This window comes from Dromiciops gliroides, chromosome 3 (genome assembly GCF_019393635.1).
Source record: "Dromiciops gliroides isolate mDroGli1 chromosome 3, mDroGli1.pri, whole genome shotgun sequence".
Classification (NCBI taxonomy): domain Eukaryota; kingdom Metazoa; phylum Chordata; class Mammalia; order Microbiotheria; family Microbiotheriidae; genus Dromiciops; species Dromiciops gliroides.
The window spans coordinates 645,272,997-645,279,719 of record NC_057863.1 but is presented as its reverse complement, the minus strand read 5'-3'; positions in this window follow the sequence as shown (position 1 = coordinate 645,279,719).

The following is a 6,723-nucleotide window of genomic DNA, read 5'->3' as shown; positions in this document are numbered from 1 at the left end:
GTGCCCACAGCCATCAGGGTCCTAGCCCCTCTGCTACTGCACTCCCCATGTGTGTGCTAGCTCCTTCTTCCCTGTAGCCCAGGACTTCTACCTTATCTAGTCAGAGCATCTGTGTTTGGAGTCCCTCAACAGTGGAAGGTCCTTCAGTCTTCTCTTACTCAGGTTTCTGACTCCCACAGTGTTGGTGAAGAGAAAGATCTGGAGACTGAGGCTGCCCCCAACCCTAACTGCCCCCAGGGCTTGTTACGTGTCCATCCCTCAGAGCTGGCCTGGAGGTGTTACTCCAATTATTTAAATCTGACTTGATTTGTATAAAAAGTGCTTTATGTTTATGTTCATATAGCTCCTGTGCCTGTTTTGACAGGTATCCTCTCAGATATTTTATACTGTCTAGTTCTTTTAAATGGTCTAAAATAATATTGAATAATATTGATGACCCAGTGTGGTTTCACTTCGCTTCACTTCGTCTAAACCTCCACCCAAGGAGGTCTGGTCTTTTCTGAGGTCCTCTCAAGTTCTTAGGACATCTGCTTTACCCTGACTCCTGTTTATTACTGCTGCTCAACGTTCACTCTGAGGCGATGTTCTGTCTCTTTTTATCGAGGAAATTTGGGGAGCCAAATGTTTTCTGACCTACTCCACCATCTTCCCAGAATCCTCCTAGTAGGCACTATATAAATGCTCACTCCCTTCCTTTCCTTTTGTTCTCTGAAATACAGGAAAGGGCCCCTACCCTGTATATACCGGAATGCCAGCCCACCATGCCTCTATGTGTTTGTATTAGGCAGGGAATATTTTCCCTGCTCTAAGGACTGGACTCTCTTTAGCCAGTCTCCTTATTATGTAATATTTCATTCACTGAATTGAAATGAACTGCAAATGTTCACTAAACAAGTCCATGTGGTTGGACTGATGTTCAATATTAAGTTTTGGGCTTTTTTGTTTTTTTTTGCGGGGCATTGGGGGTTAAGTGACTCGCCCAAGGTTACACAGCTAGTGAGTGTCTGAGGCTGGATTTGAACTCAGGTCCTCCTGAATCCAGGGCTGGTGCTTTATCTACTGCACCACCTAGCTGCCCCCCAATATTAAGTTTTCAATAAAACATGTAATTTTATTTTATTTTTTAAAAAATTATTTTATTATTTTCCAGTTACATATTACATATAAGGATAGTTTCCAACATGTGTTTACACTGGATTTTTAGTTCCAAATTTTTCTTTTTTCCCTCCCAAGACGGAAAGCAGTCTGATATAGGTTATATAAAAACATCTAATTTTAAAACATTAAACAAAGGGGCTTGGTCTGGTGATCCCTTCCCAAATCAAATTCTAAAATCCTTTGATTTTAACCAGGCCCTTGACTGTCTTACCCCGGGAAGCCAGAAGGTGGGGATGTGGAGAGAGAGAATTCCAAGTCTGGAGGAGAGCCAGTGAAAAAACACCAGGAGCCGGAAGATGGAGTGTTTTGTTGGAGGAGCTGCCTGGAGGCCAGTGTCACTGAGGACTGTGGGGCGGGGGTGGGAGGCTGTAAGGTGGGAGAAGACTGGAAAGATATGGGATTTCATTGATAGAGATGACTCAGAAAAAGAGACTTCTATCAATATAGGTTGGCATCGGGGCAGCTAGATGGCGCAGTGGTAAAGCACCGGCCCTGGATTCAGGAGGACCTGAGTTCAAATCCGGCCTCAGACACTTGACACTTACTAGCTGTGTGACCCTGGGCAAGTCACTTAACCCTCATTGCCCTGCCAAAGAAAAACAAAAACAAAACCAAAAAATATAGGTTGGCATCTTCTGTGCCATTTTTAGTCTTGGACAATCACCTAAACTTGAGTGACATTTAATTCAATCAATAAGCATTTTTTAAGTACCAACTTAATACCAAGTACGTCAGTAAGCACTATCGATGTGAAAACAAACCCAATACAGTTCCTGCCTTCAAGGAGCAATTCAACTTCATGTCTCTCAGCCCTCACCTTCCAAAAGAGTAGCTGCTAATAAAGATTTGATGAATGACTGACTGACTGTCTCCTGCCCCCACCTAGACGGTGAGTTTCCCAAGAGCAAGGCTTTTCCATCATGAAGAAGCAGACCCCAAGGGTGTCCTTCTTCTGAGACAGATGGATGGTGTGGTAAAAAAATTTTTAACAGTCGGTTAGTGAATACGGAAAGACGCCAGTTTTTAAAGGACCACCCTTTCGGGGAGGAGACTGACGGCCGTACATGGGCTACGCACGCCAGTCCGCTGCTAAGCACTCCACTTCCAGGGTGGGAGCTTAAAAGGCAAGGAGAAAACGGAAGTGGGAGGTCTTTTCGGCTCTCCTTGTTCACTGGCTGTGCTGCATGCACAGAGGCTGACTGAGGTTCCACTCAGCCCGGCTTGCCATAGCAGCCCGTGCTTGACGCTCTCCCCCCGCAAAGGTGGCCTAGGGCTTTTGGTGAGTTTTATACTGAATATAGACTAAGCTTAGACTTAAGACTATTTGTTTTGTATTTCTACTTTCCTATCCCTCTAATCAACATCACCTTGTAATTTCCAAACAATAAAAGCTCTAACTATAGACCAGAGGCTTCTTCCATTTACTAGTCTGGGAGATAAATAAGAGAAAAGTTTCAAAGGGAGGTTAATGCTCTTATAGTCAATTTTAAATCTCACAATGGTCAATCCTTCAAAAAGCTTTCAAAAAGACAAAAAAGATCTTCTGTTGTTTGTCCTTCATATTCTCAAAGAGAATTGAGACATTGGGAGGTGATGTCATGACTGGCACTGAATTGTATATTAGTGAGGCAGGGCTGTGCAAGGTCACCAACCTCACTCTGTTCTTTTTTTTTTTTTTGGTGAGGCAATTGGGGTCAAGTGACTTGTCCAGGGTCACACAGCTAGTAAGTGTTAAGTGTCTGAGGCCAAATTTGAACTCAGGTCCTCCTGAATCCAGGGCTGGTGCTTTATCCACTGAGCCATCTAACTGCCCCTCACTCTGTTCTCCAGAGCCATCTGGGCCCAGTGGCAAGATATACATCAGGACAACTGGTGATGGCCCTGGATGTTTCAGGCAATTGGGGTTCAGTGATTTGCCCAGGGTCACACAGCTAGTAAGTGTCTGAGGTGAGATTTGAACTCAGATCCTCCCAACTTCAGGGCCAGCTCTCTATCTGCTGCTATACCTAGTTGCCCTCAAAGCCTTCCTTGTGCCATATGACAGCTAGTTGTCAATGCAGTGGATAGAGCACTGGGCCTGGAGTCAGGAAGATGGAAGACCTGAGTTTCAATTTAACCTCAGACACTTACTAGCTGTGTGACCCTGGGTGAGTCACTTCATCCTGCTTGCCTCAGGTTCCTCGCCTGTAAAATGAGCTGGAGAAGGAGATGCCAAACTGCTCCAGTATCTCTGCCAAGAAAACCCCAAATGGGGTCACAGAGAGTCAAACATGACTGATAAACGATTGAACAAGAATATGCCAAGCACTGTGCTAAAGGTTCGATACAAATAAAGGCAAAAATACCTTCTCTGACCTCAAGGGGCTTATATTCTTGTTTTTAATCACAAAAGTATTTTATTATTTTCCAGTTTCACGTAAAGATAGTTTTCAACATTTGTTTTTATAAGATTTCTAGTTCCAAATTTTTCTCCTCCCCTCCCTCCTCCCCAAGACAGAAAGCAGTCTGATATAGGTTATATATGTACAATCACATTAAACATATTTCTGCATTAGTCATCTTCTGAAAGAAGAATCAGAGCACAAGGGAAAAACATCAGAAAAGAAGGGAAAAAAACAGCCCCAAAGTAGAAACAGCAGGGTTCAATCTGCATTCATAATCCACAGTTCTTTTTTCTGGATGTTGAGAACATTTTCTATCATGAGTTCTTTGAGACTGTTTTGGATCATTGCACTGCTGAGAAGAGCCAAGTCTATCACCATTGTTCATCACATAATGTTGCTGTCACAGCATACAGTGTTCTCCTGGTTCTGCTCCTCTCAGTCAGCATCAGTTCATGTAAGTGCTTCCAGGTTTCTCTGAACTCCTCCTGCTCATCATTTCTTACAGCACAATAGTATTCCATTACATTCATATACCACAGCTTGGTCAGCCATTCCCCAATTGATGGGCATCCCTTCAATTTCCAGTTCTTTGCCACCACAAAAAGAGCAGCTATAAATATTTTTGTACATGTGGGCCCGATCTCTTTGGGATAAAAACCTAATAGTGGTATTGCTGGGTCAAAGAGTATGCGCAGTTTTATAGCCCTTTGGGCATAGTTCCAAATTGCTCTCCAGAACGGTTGGATCAATTCACAAGGAACTTATAGTCTATTGAAGACAAGACTAAAGGGAGGTGAAAGGAGAGAAATACCAAGGGTGGGCTGCACAGAGCTCAGGGAGAGTGGCCTGGAAGAAGACTTCTTGTTGTTGTTGTTGTTTTTGGTAATTATGAATGTTTACTCCACATATATACACAAATCCTATTCTTGAAAAGAAACCAGATGCTTTAAGGTAGAAAGCTTTAAGTATAAAACTTTAGTGCATTGGTATATATAGTTGTTAAGCATTTAAAATTGAATGCCCTCCCTGCTTAAAACAACTAACTCAGATCCCTAAAGATCATACCTCTAAATTTTTATATCCTATTTCTAAATTATATAGTAATATGATCATGAAGAAATACAGACTGCTGTCCAAACCTAGACTGATCTCACATCATAATCATATATATGTATATATGTGTGTATGTGTATATATATGTATGTATATGTGTACGTGTGTATGTATACACATATACATACTTTACAAATATATACACATACATGCATATATACATATACATCTATATATCTATATATGTATACACACCCATATATACCTATATACATACTTATGCATACATATATACTCACACATACCAATATATGCCTATATATACACATACGTATATTGATATACATACATACATACATACATTGTAAGGGGCTAAAATTCTGGCTATACTATCTAAAATCTAATGAGTGGTTGCCAATAAATTATAAACTTTAGCAAGAGTATTTAAGTATTTATTAAAGAGCATTAGGATCAGAGAGAAAGGTAAAAATCTAACTATTTCTAAGAGACCCCATCATCTGACCCTCCATGAACAAAAAGGACCCAATGCCTCCTGTGAAGCTGGGAATGTTCTGTCACCACACACATAGCTCCAAGCTAATTGGCTGATAGCTTTGATCGACAGAACCTACGAGCAAATGTCTCTTCCTGATGCCAAGGACCTGACCTCATGGCTTGCCCTCAGCCGAATTCTCCTCATGTTGGAGCTTTCCTACAGTAGCTCTCCAGCAGGTGGCATCATTCCAATCGTTACAACATGAATGAAATCCTTCCTAATGTAGTGATGGGCAAGGATGCTGTCTGAGGGCTTCTGAGATACACCTTCCAAAGTGATCCAGGGCACAGAATTGACATGAGTGTGAACATGCAAGTTCTAGAATATGGGAACAGCTTTCAAGGATTCTGCTTCATAACTTTGTTATCAAACTAAATGCAATGAGGTGGCTGCTTCCTAATTTATATAACCACAGGACCTATAAACATTTTGGTAGTAGACATAAAAATTTTATACCCGTCTCTTGTATTGGCTTTTTTTTTTTTTTTGCAGGGCAATGGGGGTTAAGTGACTTGCCCAGGGTCACACAGCTAGTAAGTGTCAAGTGTCTGAGGCCGGATTTGAACTCAGGTACTCCTGAATCCAGGGATGGTGCTTAAAAAGACTTCTTTTTCAGAAGGTAGACCTGGAGTGACGCCATCCTTTTTCCTTTTCCCCAGACCCCTCCCCATCACCCTTCTCATCTCCTCCTTCCCCCTCAGCACCTGGCTACTCCCTCCCTCTCTGCCCACTCCTCTCCACCAGGATGTTAGAGGAGTCAGTCTATCATTATGTCAGTCAAAAAACATTTATTAAGCACCTATGTACCAAGCAAAGTGCTAAGCAATAGGGGATGCAAAGAAAGGCAAAAGACAATCCCTGTCCTGGAGGAGCTTAGAGTCTAATGGGGGAGACAACATGCAAACAGCTATATACAAACAAGATAAATATGGGATCAACTGGCAATCATCAAGCAAGGGAAGGCAATAGCATTAAGGGGGATTAGGGAAGGTTTCCTGTAGAAAGTGGGAACCAGGAGGTGGAGTTGAGGAGGGGAAGGGGGATGTGGGGGTGATGTGGGATAGAATTTGGGGTCAAATTGTCCCAAAAGAATTACAAGACTCAGTGACTCAGTTTCCCAAGTTTAAAAAAATTTTTTTTAAGTGAGGCAATTGGGGTTAAGTGACTTGCCCAGGGTCCCACAGCTAGTAAGTGTTAAGTGTCTGAGGCCAGATTTGAACTCAGGTCCTCTTGACTCCAGGGCCAGTGCTCTATCTATTGTGCCACCTAGCTGCCCCCCAAGTTTTATTGCAATACTGTGAGTGATCACAGGGAGAGAACCAGAATACTGGAAAGGTATCTCTCAAATAGGGAAAGGAAAGACAGTTATATTTATAGTATGGATAAATTGATTATCAGTCTCATTATAATAATCTCCACCTTGGGGAGGTACAGGGGAGGGCCTGTCCTCATTATAATATTCTCCACCTAGGGGTGTTTCAGGGGAGAGCTTATGCTAATTTGGAGTTCCTGGGGTCCTAAGCCAAGCCCCGAGGCAGGTACCTTTTTCAGTGGAGGTGTGTTTTTGTGGTT